Here is a 26,591-nt window from a genome sequence, read left to right as displayed (position 1 = left end):
TTAGTCTGACATGACTTGTTAGTTATAAACCCATGCTGACTCTGGTTAATCACTTCATTCTTATCCAGGTACTTACATACATGTTGTTTAATAATTTGTTCAAAGATCTTTCCTGGTATAGAAGTCAGACTCACCGGCCTATAGTTCCCTGGGTCCACCTTCTTCCCCTTTTTGAAGATTGGAACAACATTTGCTCTTCTCCAGTCTTCTGGGACTTCTCCTGTTCTCCAAGAATTTTCAAAGATTATGGAGAGTGGTTCTAAAATTTCTTCTACGATCTCCTTCAGTCCTCTGGGGTGTAATTCATCTGGACCTGGAGACTTGAACTCATTTATGTTAGCTAAATATTCCCTCACAATCTTTCTGTTTACAGATAACTTGGATTCTTCTATTCCTTTAAAAGGACAGTGAAGATCAGTTGATGTTACATTTTCTTTCTGAGAGAAAACAGATGCAAAATAGGAATTAAAAAGTTTGGCCTTCTCAACATCCTCTCTTACCATTTCTCCATTTTCATCCTGTAAAAATCCTATAGCATCTTTGACTTTTCTTTTACTTTTGACATACCCCCAAAATCCTTTTTTATTGCTTTTGACATCTCTTGCAAGCCTTAATTCATTGTCAGCTTTAGCTAACCTGATACATGCCCTGCAGGATCTGCAGACTGCATTATAATCTTCTTTAGATATGCCTCCCTCTTTCCATTTAATAAACATTTCTTTCAGTCACTGCAGTCACTGGATACGCAATAACAGTATAGGAGACCCACTTGTTATTAATGGGAAAAACAAAGCATAGCCGGCTGATGGCTCTCTAACAATAGCTAGGGCCGACTGCTGGCCTTTTAAGAATAGTAAGGGCCGTCTGATGTCCCTGTAAAAATAGGCTTTATGACTTTCAGAGTCCCTCCATCATAGATAAAAAAGGATGTCTCTGATGATGTGTCACACACCACATTGCCAGATAAGGTTGTAAAATGTTAAAATGACATTTCCCGGTGAATGCATTTGTCTTAAAAAATAATGTAAAAAAACCAAAACAATAGGATCTTTCTTTAGTATAAAAAACAGCGTCACCAATTTAACCTCAATGTAATCACTGTTAGAACTCTCCTGTTAGTTTTTTTTCTATTTTGGTCACGTGACCTGCTGCCTATTTATTCCTGCTCCGCCCTTCTGGCTTTGCTGGACTTCAGTGTTATTTGACTCTCTATCTAGCAAGGTGCTTTTGTACCTATGTCTCTAGTTCGTTTGGTCCTTTGGACCTCTAAGTACTTTTTGTCTGTTTGTCTTTTTGCTCCGCTGCAACATCTGGTAGGAGGTGTCCAATTTTGTCCCAGTCCTTAGTTCTTTTAGTGACCCCTCCCTTTATTCTATAGTAGAGATGAGCGGTGTTCGACTAGAACTGTTCGCCAATCTCAAATTCGAGCTGTTTTGGGCGGTGTTCGAGTTGTTCGACGAACCCGAATGATTTGCAAAAAATTCGGCTGTTCGAGGTTATGTTCGATAACTGTTCATGCACCAAAAGCGTGTCCTGCATGTCTGGCGCTATTTTGAGCACCAATCATGCAGGGATTGCCTGCCACTCACTGTAATGCCACAGCCATGGTGGTTGTGGCATTACAGTGATTGCCCAAATCGATGGGAACAGTGCCAACAGTGAAACATGAAAAGCGGCAATTCAGCAGCGGCATAGACCGGTAGCCGACAATTTAGAACAGAAAGAATAGAGCATCACACACAGATTAGATAGATAGAAACATGTCAGTCACATATATAATAAGTACAGTGACAGTGTTGCTTACTGTACTTGTCATTTAGTGTAAAGGATTTATCAAAAAAAATAATAGTGTTTTCATGCACCGTCTCTTTAAAAAAGCCGGCCGGCAATTCAGCAGCGGTACCCGACAATTTAGAATAGAAAGAATAGAGAATCACACATAGATTAGATAGATAGAAACATGTCAGTCACATATATGAAGTACAGTGACAGTGTTGCTTACTGTACTTGTCATTTAGTGTAAAGAATTTATTAAAAAAAATAATAGTGTTTTCATGCACTGTCTCTTTAAAAAAGCCGGCCGGCAATTCAGCAGCGGTACCCGACAATTTAGAATAGAAGGAATAGAGAATCACACATAGATTAGATAGATAGAAACATGTCAGTCACATATATATGAAGTACAGTGACAGTGTTGCTTACTGTACTTGTCATTTAGTGTTAAAATAAAGGATTTATTTAAAAAAAAATTGGCGTGGGGGTCCCCATAATTTTAGGCTCTAGCGGAGGTTAAGCAGACGGCTGGGGCAGATGTTTGAAGCCTGGGAAGGGGGTAATACCCATGGAGCTTCCCAGGCTACTAATATGAGCCCCCAGCTGAATACCTAGCCTTTACTAGCTATTAAAATGGGGGACCCCCCCCAAAAAAATGACGTGGGGTCCCCCCTATTTTAATAGCTAGCAAAGGCTAGGCAGACAGCTGGGGGCTGACATTAATAGCCCAGGAAGGGTGCCATGAATATTGGCCCCCTCCCAGGCTAGAAACACCAGCCGTCAGCCGCCCCAGAACTGGCGCATCCATAGGATGCGCTAATTCTGGCACTTAGCCTCGCTCTTCCCACTGCCCTGTAGCGGTGGCAGTGGGGTAATAGGGCTGGGGTTGATGTCAGCTTATAATGCCAGCTGACATCAAGCCCAGGTTAGTAATGTAGAGGCGTCTATAAGACACCCCCATTACTAATCCCATAGTCAAAGTTAAAAGAAAACACAAACACCCAGAATAAACTCCTTTAATTGAAATAAAGACACATTCCTTTATTGTTCTAAATTAAACCATACTTACCACCACGCCCATTCCAGCTGAAGCCAACGATCTCCTGCAATAAAAGTAAAATAATAAAGCAACATCATCCTTACCTTTCCATGGTTCCCACGACAGCTTCAGCTCTGCTACATCGAGATGACAGGCTGGACCGCAGCAGAACGCTGCCATCCAGCTTGCCATGCCGCGGACACTGAGAAGCGCAGGCATGCTTGCGCTCCTCAGTGTCTCGCTGTGACGGCATAAAGATGAGACGAGTTCATGTCCAATGAACTCAGCTCACCTCATGCACGTCACTGACAGCGTGGGAGAATTCTCCTGCACTCAGCGCTACAGCGTGAGAATTTTCCCACGCTGTCAGTGACGTGCATGAGGTGAGCTCATTCATGTCCAATGATCTCAGCTCACCTCATGCACGTCACTGACAGCGTGGGAGAATTCTCACGCTGTAGCACTGAGTGCAGGAGAATTTTCCCACGCTGTCAGTGACGTGCATGAGGTGAGCTGAGATCATTGGACATGAACTCGTCTCATCTTTATGCCGTCACAGCGAGACACTGAGGAGCGCAAGCATGCCTGCGCTTCTCAGTGTCTGCGGGATGACAGGCTGGATGGCAGCGTTCTGCTGCGGTCCAGCCTGTCATCTCGATGTAGCAGAGCTGAAGCTGTCGTGGGAACCATGGAAAGGTAAGGATGAGGTTGCTTTATTATTTTACTTTTATTGCAGAAGACATTGGCTTCAGCTGGAATGGGCGTGACGGTAAGTATGGTTTAATTTAGAACAATAAAGAATTGTGTGTTTATTTCAATTAAAGGACTTTATTCTGGGTGTTGTGTTTTTTTTAAATACTTTACTAGAAATTCATGGCGGTCATGTCTAATATTGGCGTGACCCCATGAATTTTGGGCTTAGGGCCAGCTGATAATGCCAAGCTGGCCCTAACCCCTTTATTACCCAGTGAGCCACCGCACCAGGGCCCTGGATGAGTTGGGTACAGCGCCAGAAGATGGCGCTTCTATGAACGCGCCATTTTCCGGGGTGGCTGCGGACTGCAATTTGCAGCGGGGGGGACCCAGAAAGCTTGGGCCTCCCTGCGCTGCAGATTCCATCCCCCAGCTGCCTAGTTGTACCTGGCTGGACACAAAAATAGGGCGAAGCCCCACGTATTTTTTTTTTTAATTATTTCATGAAATTCATGAAATAATTAAGAAAAAAAGGGCTTCCCTATATTGTTGTGTCCGGCCAGGTACAAATAGGCAGCTGGTGGTTGGGGGCAGCCCGTTCCTGCCTGCTGTACCTGGCTGGACACAAATATAGTGCGAAGCCCCACGTCAATTTTTTTTTAAATTATTTCATGAAACTAGATGGTGGCCCGATTCTAACGCATCGGGTATTCTAGAATATGTATGCGGCAGACCCGGCGCAATCAGCAGAGCGGTGTTTAAATTTGGCGCCAAAATCGCTGACTGGTCGCGGCCAGTAACCGCGACCAATCAGCAAAGCGGTGTTGAAATTTGGCGACTATATCGCTGATTGGTCACGGCCGGCGGTTGCGACTAATCAGCAGAGCGGGGTTTAAATTTTGCGCCAATAATGCTGATTGGTTGCGGTCGCGACCAATCAGCAAAGCGGTGTTTAAATTTTGCGCCAATAATGCTGATTGGTTGCGGTTGCGACCAATCAGCAAAGCGGTGTTTAAATTTGGCGCCAATAACGGTGATTGGTCATGACCGCGACCATTCAGCAGGGCGGTGTTTAAATTTGGCGGCAACAATGTTGATTAGTCGCGGCCGGCGGTCGCGACCAATCAGCAGAGCGGGGTTTAAATTTGGCTCCAATAATGCTGATTGGTCGCAATCGCCGGCCGCGACCAATCAGCAGAGCGGTGTTTCAATTTGGCGCCAAAATCGCTGATTGGTCGCGGCCGGCAACCGTGACCCATCAGCAGAGCGGGGTTTAAATTTGGCGCCAATACTGCTGATTGGTCGCGGCCGGCAACCGTGACCAATCAGCCGAGCAGGGTTTAAATTTGGCGCCAATACTGCTGATTGGTTGCGGACGGCGACCGCGATCAATCAGCAGAACGGTGTTTAAATTTGGCGCCAATAATGCTGATTAGTCGCGGCCGGCATCCGCGACCAATTAGCAGAGGGGGTTTAAATTTGGCGCCAATCTCGCTGATTGGTCGCGGCTGGAGTCCGCGACCAATCAGCAGAGCGGTGTTTAACTTTAGCGCCAAGATCACTGATTGGTCGCGTGCGGAGAGCGCGACCAATCAGCGAATCGTATTGGTGAGGACCGGGGAGCGCCGCTGCCTGGTCGGATACTTCCGCTGCGAGAAGCCGGGAGATGAGCGACTGCTCGCAGCAGATGTATCCCGACCCGCAGCTCCGCTCCCCGGTCCTCCCTTGACACCCTAGCCGCTGATCTCCCCACAGTATCCGCATGGTGTTACAAAGATCCGGACATTTGTGTTAAAAATCGCTGATTGGTCGCTGGCGCTGCCCGCGACCAATCACCGATTTGGGCGCCAAATTTAAATATCGGCCGCAACCAATCACCGATCTTGGCTCCACATTTAAACACCGCTGTGCTGATTGGTCGCCGACGCTGGGCGCGACCAATCACCGATTTTGGCGCCACATTTAAATAGCGTCCGCGACCAATCAGTACAGCAGTGTTTAAATGTGGAGCCAAGATGGGTGATTGGTCGCGGCCGATATTTAAATTTGGCGCCCAAATCGGTGATTGGTCACGGGCAGCGCCAGCGACCAATCAGCGATTTTTAACACAAATGTCCGGACCTTTGTAACACCATGCGGATACTGTGGGGACATCAGCGGCTAGGGTGTGAAGGGAGGACCGGGGAGCGGCGCTGCGGGTTGGGATACTTCTGCTCCGAGCGCCCGCTCATGTCCCGGGTTCTCGCAGCGGAAGTATCCGCACAGGCAGCGCCGCTGACATCCATGCGGCTAGGGCGTGAAGGGAGGACCGGGGAGCGGCGCTGACATCCAATTGGTCGCGGCCGCTATTTAAATGTGCCGCACAAATCGGTGATTGGTCGCCGTCCTGACCGCGACCAATCACTGATCTTGCCGCCAAAGTTAAACACTACTGTGCTGATTGGTCGCGGACGCTGCCCGCGACCAATCACCGATTTGTGCGCCAAATTTAAATATCAGCCTCATGCACGTCACTGACAGCGTGGGAGAAATCTCCTGCACTCAGCGCTTCAGCGTGAGAATTCTCCCACGCTGTCAGTGACATGCATGAGGTGATCCGAGCTCATTGGACATGACCTCGGCTCATCTTTATGCCGTCACAGCGAGACACTGAGGAGCGCAAGCATGCCTGCGCTTCTCAGTGTCTGCGGGATGACAGGCTGGATGGCAGCGTTCTGCTGCGGTCCAGCCTGTCATCTCGATGTAGCAGAGCTGAAGCTGTCGTGGGAACCATGGAAAGGTAAGGATGATGTTGGTTTATTATTTTACTTTTATTGCAGGAGATCGTTGGCTTCAGCTGGAATGGGCGTGGTGGTAAGTATGGTTTAATTTAGAACAATAAAGAATTGTGTGTTTATTTCAATTAAAGGACTTTATTCTGGGTGTTTGTGTTTTCTTTTAACTTTGACTATGGGGTTATTAATGGGGGTGTCTTATAGACGCCTCTCCATTACTAACCTGGGCTTGATGTCAGCTGGCATTATAAGCTGACATCAACCCCAGCCCTATTACCCCACTGCCACCGCTACAGGGCAGTGGGAAGAGCGAGGCTAAGTGCCAGAATTAGCGCATCCTACGGATGCGCCATTTCTGGGACAGCTGACGGCTGGTGTTTCTAGCCTGGGAGGGGGCCAATATTCATGGCACGCTTCCTGGGCTATTAATGTCAGCCCCCAGCTGTCTGCTTAGCCTTTGCTAGCTATTTAAATAGGGGGGACCCCACGTCATTTGTTTGGGGGGGTCCCCCATTTTAATAGCTAGTAAAGGCTAGGTATTCAGCTGGGGGCTGATATTAGTAGCCTGGGAAGCTCCGTGGGTATTACCCCCTTCCCAGGCTTCAAACATCTGCCCCAGCCGTCTGCTTAACCTCCGCTAGAGACTAAAATTACGGGGAACCCCACGCCAATTTTTTTTTTAATAAATCCTTTATTTTAACACTAAATGACAAGTACAGTGATCAACACTATCACTGTACTTCTTATATATGTGACTGACATGTTTCTATCTATCTAATCTATGTGTGATGCTCTATCTTTCTGTTCTAAATTGTCGGGTACCGAGGCTAAATTGCCGGCCGGCTTTTTTAAAGAGACGGTGCATGAAAACACTATTATTTTTTTAAATAAATCCTTTACACTAAATGACAAGTACAGTAACCAACACTGTCACTGTACTTATTATATATGTGATTGGCATGTTTATATCTATCTATGTGTGATGCTCTATTCTTTCTGTTATAAATTGTCGGGTACCGATGCTGAATTGCCGGCCGGCTTTTTTAAAGAGACGGTGCACGAAAACACTATTATTTTTTTTAATAAATCCTTTACACTAAATGACAAGTACAGTAAGCAACACTGTCACTGTGCTTCTTATATGTGTGACTGACATGTTTCTATCTATCTAATCTATGTGTGATGCTCTATTCCTTCTTGTCTAAATTGTCGGGTACCGGTGTATGCCGCTGCTGAATTGCTGGCCGGCTTTTTTAAAGAGAGCGTCTTCTGAGCAGTTTGTCAGCTTTTGGACACCTTTGAAGGTGTTTTCTATGTGTTTCTATGTGTTTTTGTTTGCCTGCCATTGGTTTTAACGGTGTTCGACGGTGTTCTAAGGTGTTCGACGAACAGTTCGACGAACAGTTCCTCGAACATCCCGGTGTTCGACCAACCGAACCGAACCCGAACACTACGGGGGTGGCTCAACACTATTTTATAGGTCTACGTTCAGACTAGCTGAGGACGAAGGCGGGTCTGTTCCCAAGGAACAGGTCGTCCGCTGCATCGTAGGGAATCAGCTCATACTTATTGTAGGGACTGATTCCCTTTCTTTCCTTAGTTCTTGTAGCAGATCTTAACAGTAAGTCCAGCCCAAACTAAACTTGGGAAGATTCCGGGGATCAGTATGGTGTCCGTTCAAGAGTTGGCTCAACGCCTGCAGGGATTGTCTCTAGAGGTGGCCGAGCTCCAGCAACACGTGAGTAGCTGTCCTGGAGCACATTTTGTGGAACCGAAGGTAGGACTGCCTGATATTTTTGATGGTGAACAACAAGATTTTTTTTCCTTTAAAAATGCTTGTTTATTATATTTTCGTTTGAGACCCAGGTCCTCTGGGAATGAATCCCAGCGCATTGGGTTTATCATGTCACTTTTGCGCAAGGAACCACAGGGGTGGGCCTTTTCTCTCCAACCTAATGATCCGTGTTTTAGATCAGTGGAGAATTTTTTTTCTGCTATGGGGTTATTGTATGACGATCCTGATCGAGTCTCATCTGCTGAGACAGAACTGAGACGTTTGAAGCAGGGGTCAGGTGATGTTGAAAATTATTGTGCACACTTCAGAAGGTGGTCTTCAGAAGTGAAATGGAATGATTCGGCGTTAAAATGTTCATTTCTTGCCGGTCTAAGTGAAAGGGTTAAAGATCTGCTGATTGCATTTCCTGCACCTGTGACCTTGCAAGAGGCCATACAATTAGCTATACGTGTGGACAGAAGACTGCGTGCCAGGGTTAATGATGAGAAAATTCCTGCAATGGCAGCTCCTAGTCCTCAGAGGGTCTGCTCGGACGGCGGAGAACCGATGGAGGTTTGGGCGATGTCACTCCGCTCTCAGGAAAGAGACCGCAGGTTTTCCAAGGGATTGTGTTTTTACTGTGGTAAATCTGACCATTTAATTAAGAACTGTGAGCTTCGTTTAAGCAAAGAAAAAAAAATGGTCAGTTACGCCCGTATTGCTTGTTTGAATTCCAAGGGAGTATTTCTTTTAGGGAGTACTTTATTGCAGGAAGATTTGATTGAATTTCAGGTATTTGTGGATTGTGGTTCAACACTTAATGTGATTGATAAGGGGTTTTTAGAAAAACTTAAATTGGAATCCAAACCTTTGTCATCACCTATTTCTGTGATTGCTATTGACAACACTCCTTTGAAATGTATTACTCACAAGGTTGCTAAATTTCCCCTCACTATCAATGGTATTCACCAGGAAAATTTGGATTTGGTGGTATTAAATAATTTACCTTCTCCAGTAGTTTTATGTTTGCCTTGGTTAAAACTGCACAATCCTTTACTGGACTGGTCTACTAATGAGATTAAGTCATGGAGTCCTAAGTGCTATGATAAGTGTTGTAACGGTCGCATTGCGGCTGTGGAAAAAGGGGAATTACCTGTACCTATTTAGGATTTTTGGAAGGTTTTTTCAGAGGAGGAGGAGTCGCAAGTTTTACCTCCTCATAGGGACTATGATTGCACCATTGAATTTGTTCCTGGAGCTATTCTTCCCAAGAGTCGCTTATTTAATCTGACTATCCCTGAGAGAAAGGCCTTGGAGGAATTCATACAGACGAGCTTGGCTGCTGGTCACATTAGACCTTCTAAGTCACATGTAGCTGTTGGATTTTTTTTTGTAAAAAAAAAAGGACGGTGGTTTACGTCCATGTCTGGACTTTCGCAAAATTAATAAAATTACCGTACGCAATTCCTACCTATTGCCATTCATTCCTGACTTGTTTAACCAGTTAGTGGGTCCAAGTGGTTCTCTAAAATTGATCTCCGGGGGGCATACAATTTGTTACGAATAAAGGAGGGTGATGAATGGAAAACTGCTTTTAACACTCCGGTAGGTCATTTTGAGAATCTGGTGATGCCTTTTGGTCTTACCAATTCACCCGCATTTTTTCAGAACCTTATTAATGACATCCTGAGGCCTTTGATTGGTAAGAATGTGGTTGTGTATTTGGATGACATTTTGAATTATTCGCCACATCTGGAGTCTCATTGGCAGAGCGTACGTGAGGTATTGCAGTTATTGAGTGACAATTCACTTTTTGCTAAGCCGGAGAAATGTGAGTTCGCTGTGCAGAGAATTAGTTTTTTGGGCTACATTATCTCCAGCGAGGGTTTTGAGATGGACCCGGTGAAGGTTCAGGCTGTGCAGGAATGGCCTAGGCCTATTGGTTTAAAATCGATACAGAGATTTTTGGGTTTCGCCAATTATTACAGAAAATTCATTAAGAATTTTTCTATAATTGTTAAGCCGCTGACCGATCTCACCAGGAAAGGTGCGAATACTGTCCAGTGGACTACTGAGGCCATTGAAGCTTTTGTGTATCTCAAGGAGAGGTTCAGTTCTGCCCCTATCCTTATGCAGCCTGATGAGACCAAGCCTTTTTTGGTCGAGGTTGATGCTTCTTCGGTGGGGGTCGGTGCGGTTTTGTCTCACGATAACAAGTATGGAGTACATCCCTGTTCTTTTTTTTTCGAAAAAATTTTCAGAAACCGAACTTAATTACAATGTTGGTAATCGGGAATTGCTGGCTATTAAACTCGCATTTGAAGATTGGCGGCATTTCTTGGAAGGTGATAAATTTCCGGTTCAGGTTTTCACTGATCATAAAAATTTGATTTATCTGGATGCTGCCAAGCGCTTGAATGCCCGTCAGGCTAGGTGGGCACTTTTTTTTTCTCGGTTTAATTTTTCTGTTACTTACATCCCTGGTACCAAGAATGTTAAAGCCGATGCTTTATCTCGCAGTTTTTCTCCCATGGTTGGTACCGAGGAGGAGGAGGGCATTTTACAGGAAGGAGTTGTGGTAGCAGCATTGGACTCCGTTTTGGAAGATGGGATTCTGAAAGCCCAGGAGGATGCCCCATCTAACACTCCCCATGGGAGGTTGTTTGTGCCTAGAACCTTTAGGAAAGATTTGTTTGTGGAATATCATGAGTCTCGGTTGGCAGGTCATCCAGGAATTTCTGAGACTAAGAGACTTATAAGTCGCAGTTTTTGGTGGCCTGGATGGCAGAAGGAAGTCATCAAGTGGGTGCGTCAATGTACTGTGTGTGCTAGGTCAAAGGCTTCGCATACCCCTGCTGCGGGGTTGCTTTGCCCTCTGGAGGTTCCTAGTGCGCCTTGGACGCATCTGGCAATGGATTTTATTACTGACCTTCCTGTGTCCGAGGGTTTCACTGTCATCTGGGTGGTCGTGGACCGTTTTAGCAAGATGTGTCATTTGGTTCCTTTCATTAAACTACCTTGTGCTAAGACACTCGCTAAGGCGTTTGTTTAAGGAAATTGTCAGACTCCATGGCGTTCCTACCGACATTGTTTCTGATAGGGGACCTCAGTTTGTTGCTCGCTTTTGGCGTGCTTTTTGTGACAGGTTGGGAGTCCATTTGTCATTTTCATCTGGGTACCATCCTGAGTCTAATGGACAGACAGAAAGAAAGAACCAGAATGTTGAACAGTTTTTGCGTTGTTTTGTGGCAGACAATCAAGAGGGGTGGTCTGAGTTTCTGCCACTCGCTGAATTTGCTCTTAACAACCATACATCCTCTTCTGCTGGGTGTTCTCCTTTTTTTTGTTGTACTGGGAGACATCCGTCATTTGGTTCGTTCTCCAAATTGGTGTCGGCTGTGCCGGAGGAGGAGAATTTTTCCGGTGATTTGGAGAGAGTTTGGACTGACGTACGTTGTAACCTTCAAGAGGCTAACAAAAAGTCCAAGAAGTATTTTAACAGGAAACGTAATGACGTTTTGTTTACGGTGGGTGACATGATTTGGTTGTCCTCAAAAAATCTCCAGTTGAGGATTCCCTCTAAAAAATTGGGTCAGAAGTTTGTGGGGCCATTTAAGGTGCTTCAGGTGGTTAATCAGTCTGCTGTTAGGTTGGAGTCCCCACCTCCTGGAAGATTAATCCTGTGTTTCATGTTTCCTAGTTGAAAAAGACTGATGCATCGGATAGGGATGCTACTGTCACAGTTCCTCCGGTGGTGGAAGACGGCGAATATGAAATTTCTCGTATCCTGAATTCCAGAAGACATAGAGGGAGATTGCAGTATCTCGTCGCTTGGAAGGGTTACGGTCCCGAGGATAACTCCTGGGTAAGGGCGGATGATGTCTCTGCCCCTAGACTTGTCAGAGCATTCCACAGGAGGTTTCCTGATAGGCCTGGGCCTGGAGGATCCGGAGGATCCTCATAGAAGAGGGGGTACTGTTAGAACTCTCCTGTTAGTTTTTCTATTTTGGTCACGTGACCTGCTGCCTATTTATTCCAGCTCCGCCCTTCTGGCTTTGCTGGACTTCAGTGTTATTTGACTCTCTTTCTAGCCAGGTGCTTTTGTACCTATGTCTCTAGTTCGTTTGGTCCTTTGAACCTCTAAGTACTTTTTGTCTGTTTGTCTTTTTGCTCCGCTACAACATCTGGTAGGAGGTGTCCAATTTTGTCCCAGTCCTTAGTTCTTTTAGTGACCCCTCCCTTTATTCTATAAGTCTGCGTTCAGACTAGCTGAGGACGAAGGCGGGTCTGTTCACAAGGAACAGGTCGCCCGCTGCATCGTAGGGAATCAGCTTAGTCTTATTGTAGGGACTGATTCCCTTTCTTTCCTTAGTTCTTGTAGCAGATCATAACAATCACATTGTTCAGCTCATGCACCTCCTCCTCCATCTCCGAAATGATCACATCAGTCACAAGCTGACAGTTCTGCAGCACTGCCTTGGCCAAGCGGCAACAGGCTGTGCTGAAGATAACATGCTTAATTAACAAACCACCCAGCGCTGCAGAGTTGTTGAAAGCTGTAACACAGCAGCCTGATCTGTGGCTCTCACCGCTGAACATACAGCCAGGCATGGTCGTGTGTGACAATGGGCGGAACCTGGTGACAGAGAAATGACAGCCGGGGTAGATACGGTTTCCCTCTATGCCAGTCCTTTCCCCGAGCTAAAGAATATGGCTGTGGTGAAATACAACTCCCACTGAGAAGCTGTTTCAGATTGAAAAACATTCTGCCCACCAGAGGATTTGATTCTCAGGGCTAACCTTTCTCACCCGCTCAAGAGCCCCATAGCAGCTGCAAAGTTAGCGCTATCATGAACTCTCCTGAGGTAGAAGCCAAGGATTCTCTGGTGGGACCAGAGGATTCTCTGGTGGGACTGTCCAACCCTGCCAAGAATCAATCCTTGCTAAGAAAAGTGTGTGGGAAGGTTCCCGGACACTCTATGGCTGCTTTATTACTGAGGAGTAAACACACACAAACAAGGGGAGAACATACAAAGTCCTTGCAGATGTTGTCCTTGCTGGGATTTGAACCCAGGATCCCAGCGCTGCAAGGCTTCAGTGCTAACCACTGATCCAATATGCTGCCGTTCACCCTCTAATATCTAACAGGCTGGAGAAACTTGCACCTACTGCCACTCTATCTTCAGCTCTTTTGTGAGAAATAAACCAAATAAAATTCCTGAAAAGGAAATTGGGGATGGCTTCGCTACTGGTACTGGGGGCAGTGCTAATACCATGGCGTCGTACCATAGTTTGCTGGAAATATTCCAGGCTGGTAGGAGGCAAGCAAATTCCCACAGAAAAGAACCAGCAGTAATGTTCAGGCCACATTTCAAGTGCAAGCAGCTTTAGAGGACTTCCTGGGAGAAATAACACGCAGGGTAGATACGGTTTCCCTCTATGCCAGTCCTTTCACCGAGCTAAATACAACTCTCAGCAAAAAAAGTTGTGGACTGGCTCCGTACCGTCCCTGGCCATATTCACCTGTCCACGTGTTTGTGGTTAGGCGGTCCTTCCCACTAAGTGCACAGGGGAGGGCACGGGTAATGTTATGGGACCCGTGCTTGTGGAAGGCGGAGGCGATACCGGGAAATATAGTGGCGGCTGGGGACCGAGTATGGACACCCGGCCGCTGCCGGCATGAGGTTGTGAAAAGCTTCCGCCTTCACAAGCTTAAAAGGCCATATTTCAAGTGCAAAGAGCTGCCCAGAAATCTGACAGTTTAGTGTTGCGGCCTGTGGGTGGGTGGGTGGCTGGCTGCATACTTGCACTTGCATTCCAAGTAACAGAAAACTAAGCAGATGGTGGCCTCTATCATCATCATGGCTTCACCTCAAAACTATGAACTCTCCTGAAGGAGAAGCCAGGGACGCCGGAGGAGCCTCTGGTTCTCCGGTGGGCCCATCCAACCCTGCCGAAAAGCAGCCCTGGCTAAGAAAAGTGTGGGGGAAGGTTCCCGGACACTCTATGGCTGCTTTTTTAATGTGGATCGGCCATGCTTATGCATTTTATTTCTCAAAATGCATTACTGATCAGGCCATTGTCCAACTCTGTATTCAAGAAATTAAATGCGCAAAGAAAGATGTGTGTGTGTGTCAAAGCACCACCGACAAGTGCGAGTTGATGTTGGACGGGCTGCCATTGCTTCTGCAACAAGCTCAATTACAGGACTTCCTGGGAGAAATGACACGCAGGGTAGATACGGTTTCCCTCTTACCAGTCCTTTCACCGAGCTAAATACAACTCTTAGCAAAAAAAGTTGTGGACTAGCTCCGTACCGCCCATGGCCACATTCACCTGTCCACGTGTTTGTGTTTAGGCGGTCCTTCCCAGTAAGTGCACTAGGGAGGGCACGGGTAATGTTGTGGGACTCGTGCTTGTGGAAGGCGGAGGCGATAACGGGAAATATAGTGGCGGCTGGGGACCGAGTATGGACACTCGGCCGCCGCCGGCATGAGGTTGTGAAAAGCTTCCGCCCCCACAAGCCTAAAAGGCCACATTTCAAGTGCAAGCAGCTGTCAAAAATTTGGCAGTATAGTATTGCAGCCTGTGGGTGGGTGGGTGGCTGCCTGCATACTTGCGCTTGCAATCTAAGGAATGGGGTAGGGACAACTGAACGCTGCAGTGGGACAAGAATGTGGACGGTGATTGTTGCAAGTCTGCAACGACAGGTGCATGGCGGGAGGCATCTTCGCATGCGCCAAGGATCACTTATGATGGGCACACTTTTAAGCAGTGACCTGGGAGTCAGCGATGCTTCCAGAGGTCTTCCCCATGCTGTTCCCTTGTCTTTTCAGCACTGTATGCATGTGTCCGATGATGTGTCACACACCACATGGCCCAATAAGGTTGTAAAATGTTAAAATGACATTTCCTGGTGAATGCATTTGTCTTGGTTGAAAGCAATTCAAGAGTGCAAAAACGCATCAAAACGCAACGTGTGAACATAGCCCAAGTTGTGGAGGAGTATTTTTGTTTTTGGTTATTTATTTTGCCTTATATACAAGTCATTACCCTGGAAAGGATGTTCCTTAACATATTTCCCAGGAAAATCCATTTTGGTTTCCTTTTTGTATGTTTTATTGTGAGTTCGTAAAAGTGGTGTAATACTCTGACCACGTTGTTGACAACAGTGATCTGGGAGTCAGCGCTGCTTCCAGGGGTCTTCCCCATGCTGTTCCCATGTCATTTGAGCATTGTTCCCATCTATTTGGGCAATTTTTAGGCCCTTTGCAGACCGCCAGGGGGAGCCGCCTGAAAAATGCTCGAGTTTCCCATAGACTTACATTGGGTTCGTTGCTCAGGTCGAGCACCCGAGTATTCCAATTTGCTCGACCCGAGCAACGAGTATCCAAGCATTTTAGTGTTCTCTCATCACTAGCGTGAAGTTATATGAGTCTTTGTTGTAATTTCTGTAGACGAAGTCCTGGCTAGACAGATAATGTTGGTCTGGACCAGATGGAAAAGAGGGGAAAAGTGAACATCAGCTGTAAGTCACCATCTATAACTGTACTGTAATCTCTCACATGTTCTGCATGACTGATGTCTACCTCTATACGGTCACTATATGGTGGTAATATCAGTGTTGTTCTTTGTATAGAGATTTATTTTCACCAACGCCATGGTCATCGGCTGAGATTCGCCTATACCCTCAATTAGGATGGGCCATTGTAGTTGTAATCAGTGTTACCAGTTAAGGGCCCACTCAGATGTTTTGCCCCTTGAGCTGAACCCCTGGTAACACCTCTTAAAGGGATGGAGATGGGCGTTCCACGGTGCTAGATTACATTAGAGTACAAGGTTAGATTACAACATGTAACATACCTGGCGGCGTTCTTGCATAGGGCACCATCTCCCACTATGCAAGATCGCAGACTTGATCATCAGTCCAGTCTGCTAGTCTGGCTTCTTTCCATGCTGTCTGCTTGCCTCTGTTCTGGCTGCTTAGGGCGGCGGCCCGGTCACTTCCTGTTTCTTGTAGCTGCTGTGGGCACACCCCTAATGCATCCTCAGCCTTTTGCTGTCAGTCATTGGATATTTAAACCAGCTCCACATACAAGCTGGTGCCTGAGCAACTTTAACATTCAGTGTGCTCCTTGACTCTGAAGGTCCTGTTCTGTTTTTCCCTGCCTGTCTGCCTTCCTGGAGGCTGTATTCCCAGGCCTGTCTGAACACGCTCCTAGCCTGTTCGTTTCTGCCTCTGGGGGCCGTGTACCCAGGCTCGTTCCTGTATTTCGCTGCAGTAACAGTTCCTGTCTGAACTGTCTCCTAACCTGTTATTTGTTTTGTTTCTATGTCCGTTTCCTCCCTTTTGCTGCAGTGTCTGAACCAGCTCTTGGCTATACCTAGGCTCTTTCCAGTATTTCGTTGCAGTACAGTTTCTGTCTGAATTGTCTCCTAACCTGTTACCTGTTTTGTCCTTATGTCCGTTTCCTCCCTTTTGCTGTAGTGTCTGAACCAGCACTAGGTTATACCTAGGCTCGTTCCTGTATTTTGTTGCTGTACAGTTCCTTTCTGAACTGTCTCCTAACCTGTTACCTGTTTTGTCTCTTTGTCCGTTTCCTCTCTTTTTCTGCAGAGTCTGAACCTGCACCTAACTCCTACTCGTTGTTGCTGTACTTCTGTTTGTGAGTTTGGAGTCCACTCGCTACTTCTTTGCAAGTACCTTGTGTGTATCTGGTTCTGCCTTTCCCTTCCAGTCTGTTCCGTGTGAACAGAGCCCTGTTCCCTCTGCTCTGTCTTTGCTCACCGCTTTGTCGGTTTATCTCTGCACTGCTTTACTTACCGCTCTGGCGGTTTCTGCCCGCTCTGCTCTGCTTTGTCTACCGCACTTGCGGTTTCGCTCTGCTCAGCCTTGTCCACCGCGCCTGCGGTTTCGCTCTGCTCTGCCTTGTCCACCGCATCTGCGGTTTCGCTCTGCTCTGCCTTGTCCACCGCATCTGCGGTTTCGCTCTGCTCTGCCTTGTCCACCGCATCTGCGGTTTTGCTCTGCTCTGCCTTGTCCACCGCATCTGCGGTTTCGCTCTGCTCTGCCTTGTCCACCGCACCTGCGGTTTCGCTCTGCTCAGCCTTGTCCACTGCATCTGTGGTTTCGCTCTGCTCAGCCTTGTCCACCGCACCTGCGGTTTCGCTCTGCTGTGCCTTGTCCACCGCATCTGCGGTTTCGCTCTGCTCAGCCTTGTCCACCGCATCTGCGGTTTTGCTCTGCTCAGCCTTGTCCACCGCATCTGTGGTTTCGCTCTGCTCTGCCTTGTCCACCGCACCTGCGGTTTCACTCTGCTCAGCCTTGTCCACCGCATCTGCGGTTTTGCTCTGCTCAGCCCTGTCCACCGCACTTGCGGTTTTGCTCTGCTCAGCCTTGTCCACCACACCTGCGGTTTCGCTCTGCTCAGCCTTGTCCACGGAATCTGTGGTTTTGCTCTGCTCAGCCCTGTCCACCGCACCTGCGGTTTCGCTCTGCTCAGCCTTGTCCAATGCACCTGCGATTTCGCTCTGCTCAGCCTTGTCCACTACACCTGCAGTTTCGCTCTGCTCAGTCTTGTCCACCGCACCTGCGGTTTCACTTTACTCTGCTTGATTACCACATCTGCGGCTCTGAACCCGTCTCCTAGTCTGTACTGGACCCTACCCAGCCTGTGCTCTAACCTGCCTGTTCCTGTATTCCCCGGTGTGGGTCAACAGCCGTGTCCGGGGTCTGACCTGGAGTCGCACTTGGTCCCTCTGCTCGGTTCTTCCCTGGTGCTCAGCGTCGAAGCCATCGTACGACCTGGGTCTGATCGGGTTGATACTTAGTTACGCCCCTCCAGGCACTCTCCGGTTCATGGCACAGTGGGATCACTAATCACGCACACGCCAGTCAGTCAGGGCATGTGCATAACACAACACAGGAATACATTATGTGACTCATTGTTCTCCTGCAGTTCGGTGAGTCTGTCTGGTGCCAGTGTCAGCACGTGTGACATTATTGCCTGTCGGAGTCTCTCATGACAGTGCCTAGTCGGTGAAGAGGGAGGAATGTTAGGGAGGAGAAAGTGTTGACAACAATTTATCCATTTTGAGACTGTACTGTAGTCTCAGGATGGTGCTCTGTAGGTAAGGTATTGGACACTGAGGGTGGGAGTGAGGGAGCTGTGGGACAGATACTGCTCTGCCTCTTAGGAAATGTAATCTAAGGGCACAAAGAGCCGGCAGAAAGCTCAGGATGTAAAAACAAATGACAAGGGGCTAAAGGGGAGCAAAAAAAATAAAATAAAGGTATCGTCGTTTACAGATTCCTTAGGGCAGGGTTCCCCAACTCCAGTCCTCAAGGCCCACCAACAGGTCATGTTTTCAGGATTTCCTTAGTATTGCACAGGTGATGTAACTATTGCCTGTGCTGATGATGGAATTATCACCTGTGCAATACTAAGGAAATCCTGAAAACATGACCTGTTGGTGGGCCTTGAGGACTGGAGTTGGGGAACCCTGCCTTAGGGGAAAGCTAGATTATTTTTTTGTGCCCTGAAAATCTTTTTAAGTTTATTAAAATTTCTGGCATAAATTTCAGTACATCTGTCAAGTCTAGGGGATCACACCTTCTCATTAACCTCCTCAAACCTTGAAAAAATGTAAAGCAACATAGAAAAATTAAAAAAAAAAGTTTCGGGGCAAAAAATGATGCGCAATAAGGATTGCAACTTTTTGATGCCAGAAATGAAGAAGCCTTGATAATATCTTCCCACTTTGTGAATGAGGCCTTAGGCTACGTTCCCAAGAGTTTTTGGTTCGTTTTTTACACTGCATATTTTTGGTAAAAAAAACAAGTAACCTATTTTACTTAATGGGTGTAGAAATGGTGCAAAAAATCTGCAACATCAAAAACTCATCGTGGAAATATAGCCTAAGATTCTGGCAGTACGTCTTGTAATGCTCTCCATGTGCAGCCTTCCAGCTGAGCTTATGCTTATCTATCGCAGCCGATATGAGCAAGCAGAATGGCCATTCAGAATGGCAATATGAGCAAGCAGATTGGCCATTCACAATGGCAATATGAGCAAGCAGAATGGCAGTCTTGGGTTGGGTTCTGCTGATGCAGCTTTCGAGTGAGACATGTCCACCTGCAAGGGCAAGTAAGTGCCCATGTTTGCTGGTGATACACTGGTGGGCATAACTTTCGGCCTCACTTGACAGACCCCACCCCACCATAACGTTGCAGCTCTGCTTGCCTTTATTCTCTGCTGCACATCAGAAAAACGCAGCTGAAAGTCAGTACATGGAAAGCAATATAAGAAAAGAATAATATTGCAAGCCAACTAAACCCCTAGTGAGGACAAGGAGATTATCAGGACAAAAGAGAATAAGCCTCAGTAAGGAGGGTGGGGGAGCTTTGTATTTGCTCTGATTTTATAAAGCATATTTTCCCTCTATGTAATTGGCGCCCATCTGCCACTTTACTCCGTTTTACTGCTGAGCTATGTCTGGTCTTTTTTTTTTCTGCCAGTCTCACAAATCACATCTGTGAGTAGAAGCTTTTGTTAAAACTCCCAAGATTAATACACAAGGAGATTGACAAATTATAAGACATACATATTTGATGCAAAGTAAATCCATGCTTCAAAATGCTCATTTAGTCTGAAATCTGTCAGCTGTAGATAGTTTATCGCCGCTGAGTGAAAGCTTTTGTGTATTCCGAAGTCCGAGGCTCGCTTACTTACAGTATAGGCACCGTTCACATATTGCATTTACACTGTGACCGAAACCACAGCGGCATGCAGATCTGAGCTGCTTTCATATCAATTGCACTGCTGAAATCAATTTAAGACCTCATTCACACATCTGTTTTTTGTGTTCGAGTGTTATCCGTGTTTTTCATGGATAGCACTCATACCTGTGATGTTCTACGGGGCCATTGTCATGTCTGTGAATTTCCGACTGATCCATGCAAAATCACGGAGAAATGTCCGATTTTGATCTGATTGATGGATCAGAAATGGCAATGCAAGTCAGTGGTTCCGTGAAAAAAATCTGACCGAACTCAGATAATATCCGACCGCAGTCTGATTTTCATGGATTGTCACATAAGAGAAAGTGGAGAAACTTTTATATTCTTTTCTCCACGTACGAGAAAACTGATGAAACTCGGATCAAAGTCTGATCAAAATAATTGTTCCATTTTTCTCGTATGTGAAAGAAAAAGTTGATGTCTTATCTTGAAGTCTTATTAAACTGCAGTAACGCACAGCAGATCCTTCATCTTTTTCATGATTCTTTATAAAAACCTTATCTTGTACATTAGATGTTCAAATACAAAACATAAATGTCCCCCATGGTCACCCAGTGTTATCATCATGGTTACAAAAATGTTCTTACCCGGTCTACATGTAGTAAAGATGCTGTGAAGATGGAACCTGGACGTCTGCAACCCATATAGCATTTTATCGGGGACCTCCTCCTCTCACACCCAAAACATCACTAGCAGAGCTGTAGATACCCATCTTCTCAATGACTCTACTACATTTATGCTGAATGTCTAGTGTTTGAACTAGAGATGAGCAATTCGATTTACTCAGTCTTGGTCCAGGATGCTGTCCGGTTCTCCGTGGCAGCTGGTCTTCACTTTCGCATCCGGACCATTCTCAGCATGGCATCCTGAGTGCCTCTGCTGCTTACTTGTCCATGTGTTGGACGTTATGATGTCGGAGGCCTAGTAAATGCCAAAGGTGCCAAGGATGCTCTCCTGTTCTCTGTGGCAGCTCATCTTTACTTTCACATCTGGACCATTCTCAGCTTGGTATCCTGTGTGACTCTGCTACTTACTTGTCCGTGTGTTGGACATTATTACGTTGAGGCCCAGTAAATGCCCAAGGTGCCGAGGATGCTGTCCGGTTCTCCGTGGCAGCTGGTCTTCACTTTCACATCCGGACCATTCTCAGCTTGGCATCCTGAGTGCCTCTGCTGCTTACTTGTCTATGTGTTGGACGTTATGACGTCGGAGGCCCAGTAAATTCTTGAGGTGCCCAGGATGCTGTCCGGTTTCTGCGTGGCAGGTGGTCTTTACTTTCACGTCCAGACCCTTTTCAGCTTGGCATCCTGAGTGCCTCTGCTGCTTACTTGTCCATGTGTTGGACGTTATGACGTCGGAGGCCTAGTAAATGCCAAAGGTGCCAAGGATGCTCTCCTGTTCTCCGTGGCAGCTCGTCTTTACTTTCACATCTGGACCATTCTCAGCTTGGTATCCTGTGTGACTCTGCTACTTACTTGTCCGTGTGTTGGACATTATTACGTTGTGGCCCAGTAAATGCCCAAGGTGCCGAGGATGCTGTCCGGTTCTCCATGGCAGCTGGTCTTCACTTTCACATCCGGACCATTCTCAGCTTGGCATCCTGAGTGCCTCTGCTGCTTACTTGTCTATGTGTTGGACGTTATGACGTCGGAGGCCCAGTAAATTCTTGAGGTGCCCAGGATGCTGTCCAGTTTCTGCGTGGCAGGTGGTCTTTACTTTCACGTCCAGACCCTTTTCAGCTTGGCATCCTGAGTGCCTCTGCTGCTTACTTGTCCATGTGTTGGACGTTATGACGTCGGAGGCCCAGTAAATGCCCAAGGTGCCAAGGATGCTCTCCGGTTCTCCGTGGCAGCTGGTCTTCACTTTCACATCTGGACCATTCTCAGCTTGGCATCCTGAGTGACTCTGCTGCTTACTTGTCCGTGTGTTGGACATTATGACTTTGCAGGCCCAGTTAATGCACAAGATGCTGTCCGGTTTTCCATGGCAGCTGGTCTTCACTTTTGTGTCCGGACCATTCTCAGCTTGGCATCCTGAATGCCTCTGGTTCTCCTCCGTGAGTCAGACGTTATGACTTCAGAGGCCCAGTAAATGCCCGAGGTGCCCAGGATGCTGGCCGAGGATGCCAGGCGCAGAAATGAAGACCTGCAGCAATGGAGGACCAGCCAAGCCACCAGACCAGGGCAGGGCAAATCGAATTGCTTGTATCTACTAAGGACTCCTTGGTAACCACGATTGTAATCCTGGGTGAACTTGGTGAAGGACCTGATGTATGATAAAAGTTTGAAAAGGTGAAGTTTAAATAAGGAAATCATTCTGGAAATGATGAATGATCTGCGGAGCATTATTGCCATTTGATGTGTTGTGAAGGTGTATGGAAACACAATCCTAACGCCTGTAGGAAAGGCTGTTCATGTTCAGTAGGTCACTTGTCAAAATGCAGCATGGCTTTTTTTTTATGCTCATAGGTTTCTCTATAGAAGTTAAAAAAGTAATGAAAAAAAAAATGTCCAAAACATAAATGACACTCAAAAACATGAAATTCACAGCTTTTTTTTTTCCTTTAAACTTGAGAAAAAACAGTAATCAATCTTGAAAATGGTTTATTCTTTATTTCTTTCACACCACAAAATGTGCGTAGATCAAACATGACTGATGCATTTCGGAATTAAACTTCCTTATTCATAGCTTTGAAACACGTCAGAGATACCTATATTTCTGTCTTTTTGTGTTTTTAACCCCTTCCCGACGAGGCGATTTCCATTTTTGCACTTCCGCTTTTTTTCCTTCCCTTCTTCCAAGAGCCATAACTTTTTTTTTTTTTTCTTCAGTGCCAAACGAGGGCTTGTTTTTTGCTGTATAAGTCGTACTTTTGATTGACACCATACATTATCTCATGTGATGTACTGAGTAAATCCAAAACTAAAATGTATAAATAATATCAGTATATTATATGGATATAAACCAACTGGATATTAAGCATAGTGCCATGCTCTGCAGTACATTTGCCAGGATCTTAATCGAGCAAAGTGCAACGCTCTGCAGGACAGTTCATTTGGAGCGAACAAAAGAATCATCATATTAAAAGGTAGCAAACACTGTTTTCTGGAACCTTTGCCTCACACACATGGTCAAAATTGTTGGTACCCCTCGTTTAATGAAAGAAAAACCCACAATGGTCACAGAAATAACTTGAATCTGACAAAAGTAATAATAAATAAAAAATCTATGGAAATGAACAAATGAAAGTCAGACATTGCTTTTCGACCCTGCTTCCACAGAATTTAAAAAAAATGAAACTCATGAAGTAGACCTGGACAGAGATGATGGTACTCTTAACTTAATATTTTGTTGAACAACCTTTTGAGGCAATCACTGCAATCAAACGATTCCTGTAACTGTCAATGAGACTTCTGCACCTCTCGACAGGTATTTTGACCCACTCCTCATGAGTAGAGATGAGCGTTGTTCTACTCGAACTGTTCGCCAATCTCAAATTCGAGCTGTTTTGGGCGGTGTTCGAGCCGGTCGGCGAACACGAACAATTTGAGAAAAATTCGGCTGTTCGAGGTTATGTTCGAAAACTGTTCGTGCACCAAAATCATAACTGGATTTTTTCTCAGTAATGATGAAAATTAATGTTAATACGCAGTTTGAGTGTACAGCGGGGCGGGGGGAGGGACAGGGGATGGATCTCTGCAGGAACAATGAAGATCTCCATTTTTTTTTCTCTTTCCCGCATTTGCAGTGGGGAGGTGCAATCTGTCAGCCTATCAGCAGCGCACACACGGAGCGAAGTGCTTTTTTTCACACAAGCAAGGGCATGTGTCATTGGCAGTGTATGTCACATGTCCTTGCCCTATAAGACCAAGCCATTTTCCCCGTCGCCACCATTTTCTCACTGCTGCAGCTGCGTGTTAGACGGCACCGCTGTTGCTGTGTGCGCTATACCTTGTTAATTTCAAGCCAATTTTCGCACAAATATACAGATAGCTTGGGAGTAGGGAATAGTTGTGATTGCAGTCCTTTTAAGGACTAGGTTACAGCATTTCCTACGACTTTTATCAGGGAGGTCTGTGCTCTTAAATAGATAGGTTGTGGGAGTAAAGACTAATTGTAATTTACTGACCTCCATCAGGTTGCAAATTAAAAATAATTTTTTTCTTCATTTAGCTCTGAAAAAATATTTGGGCTTCTAGCAGTGTGTGGGACTTGTTCTATTAGTCCTTCTATACTGACCTCCAGCAGGTTGCAAATTGAATATAATTTTTTTCTGCATCTAGCTCTGAAAAAATAGTTGGGCTTCTAGCGGTGTGTGGGACTTGGTCTATTAGTCCATCTATACTGACCTCCATCAGGTTGCAAATTAAAAATAATTTTTTTCTGCATCTAGCTCTGAAAAAATATTTGGGCTTCTAGCAGTGTGTGGGACTTGGTCTATTAGTCCATCTATACTGACCTCCATCAGGTTGCAAATTAAAAATAATTTTTTTCTTCATTTAGCTCTGAAAAAATATTTGGGCTTCTAGCAGTGTGTGGGACTTGTTCTATTAGTCCTTCTATACTGACCTCCAGCAGGTTGCAAATTGAATATAATTTTTTTCTGCATCTAGCTCTGAAAAAATATTTGGGCTTCTAGCAGTGTGTGGGACTTGGTCTATTAGTCCATCTATACTGACCTCCATCAGGTTGCAAATTAAAAATAATTTTTTTCTGCATCTAGCTCTGAAAAAATATTTGGGCTTCTAGCAGTGTGTGGGACTTGGTCTATTAGTCCATCTATACTGACCTCCATCAGGTTGCAAATTAAAAATAATTTTTTTCTGCATCTAGCTCTGAAAAAATATTTGGGCTTCTAGCAGTGTGTGGGACTTGGTCTATTAGTCCATCTATACTGACCTCCATCAGGTTGCAAATTAAAAATAATTTTTTTCTTCATTTAGCTCTGAAAAAATATTTGGGCTTCTAGCAGTGTGTGGGACTTGTTCTATTAGTCCTTCTATACTGACCTCCAGCAGGTTGCAAATTGAATATAATTTTTTTCTGCATCTAGCTCTGAAAAAATATTTGGGCTTCTAGCAGTGTGTGGGACTTGGTCTATTAGTCCATCTATACTGACCTCCATCAGGTTGCAAATTAAAAATAATTTTTTTCTGCATCTAGCTCTGAAAAAATATTTGGGCTTCTAGCGGTGTGTGGGACTTGGTCTATTAGTCCATCTATACTGACCTCCATCAGGTTGCAAATTAAAAATAATTTTTTTCTGCATCTAGCTCTGAAAAAATATTTGGGCTTCTAGCAGTGTGTGGGACTTGGTCTATTAGTCCATCTATACTGACCTCCATCAGGTTGCAAATTAAAAATAATTTTTTTCTTCATTTAGCTCTGAAAAAATATTTGGGCTTCTAGCAGTGTGTGGGACTTGTTCTATTAGTCCTTCTATACTGACCTCCAGCAGGTTGCAAATTGAATATAATTTTTTTCTGCATCTAGCTCTGAAAAAATAGTTGGGCTTCTAGCGGTGTGTGGGACTTGGTCTATTAGTCCATCTATACTGACCTCCATCAGGTTGCAAATTAAAAATAATTTTTTTCTGCATCTAGCTCTGAAAAAATATTTGGGCTTCTAGCAGTGTGTGGGACTTGGTCTATTAGTCCATCTATACTGACCTCCATCAGGTTGCAAATTAAAAATAATTTTTATCTGCATCTACAGTACCTCTGAAAAAATATTTGGGCTTCTAGCGGTGTGTGGGACTATTTGTATTAGTCCATCTATACTGACCTCCATCAGGTTGCAAATTCAAAATAATTTTTTTCTGCATCTAACCCAGCCAATAGTTTTGGCCTAATACCACAGTTTGGCCACTCAGCTCTGCTCGGTTACCATCCATTGTTTTTTTGTGCAAACAACTCCAGAGTTGTGAATTAGTTAACCACCAAAATGAGTGGAAAAAGGCCTGCTGCTGGTGGAAAGGGGAATAGGCGTGTTGGGAAGGGGAAAAAAGGTTGTGTCCGTGGGGTAGGTGTTAAAGCAACAGTAACATCTGCAGAAGAAAGACCATCTTCCAGCCAAACTAAAATGTCTACTTCTTTTAGCGGACAATGTGATAAGATCCCTTTCTTACGGCCACGCCAATCGCTACAAATTCCAGATGAGGCACAAAAACAGCAGGTGTTCAACGGATATCAAGTGCTCCTTTAAGTGGGCTCTCCTCCACATCAACTTCAACATCACAAATACTCCAGTCCTCAAAGGTGTCACCCAAATCGCACTTGCTTCCTCACAGCTCCCAAATCTCCAGCTGCCCATCTGAGTATGAGGTAGAACAGATGGTTGAGTCTGCAGAGCTGTTTACTCATACTATAGCCTGGGAATCAGAGGTCGACTCCAGCGCTTCTGTGAATCCAGACGAGGAAATGATCTGCACTGATGCCCAGAATCTTTATGAGTCGGATCCAGGACCAGACGCAGAAGGTTCTGACCATAATGTAGACCCTCATTCCCAAACTGTAACTCCTGTTGGTGGAGACAATGAGGAAGACGATGATAAGACTCAAATACCTGATTGGAGCGACAACTTTAGTTTTTTGTCAGGGCAGGAACAGGTTGGCTCTGAGGACGATGGGTGTGATAACGCACAGGGTGATGATGATGAGGTCGGAGATCCCACTTACTGTCAACCCACAGTCAGCCAAGAGATGAGGTCAGCAGAGGAGGTGGAGGAAGATGCTAGTG

The sequence above is a fragment of the Phyllobates terribilis genome, unplaced genomic scaffold (genome assembly GCF_046119375.1).
Source record: "Phyllobates terribilis strain yellow unplaced genomic scaffold, ASM4611937v1 Scaffold_1__5_contigs__length_1240528914, whole genome shotgun sequence".
NCBI classification, from domain to species: Eukaryota; Metazoa; Chordata; class Amphibia; order Anura; family Dendrobatidae; genus Phyllobates; species Phyllobates terribilis.
The sequence above is the reverse complement of the archived record's forward strand: the minus strand, read 5'-3'. Positions refer to the sequence as shown.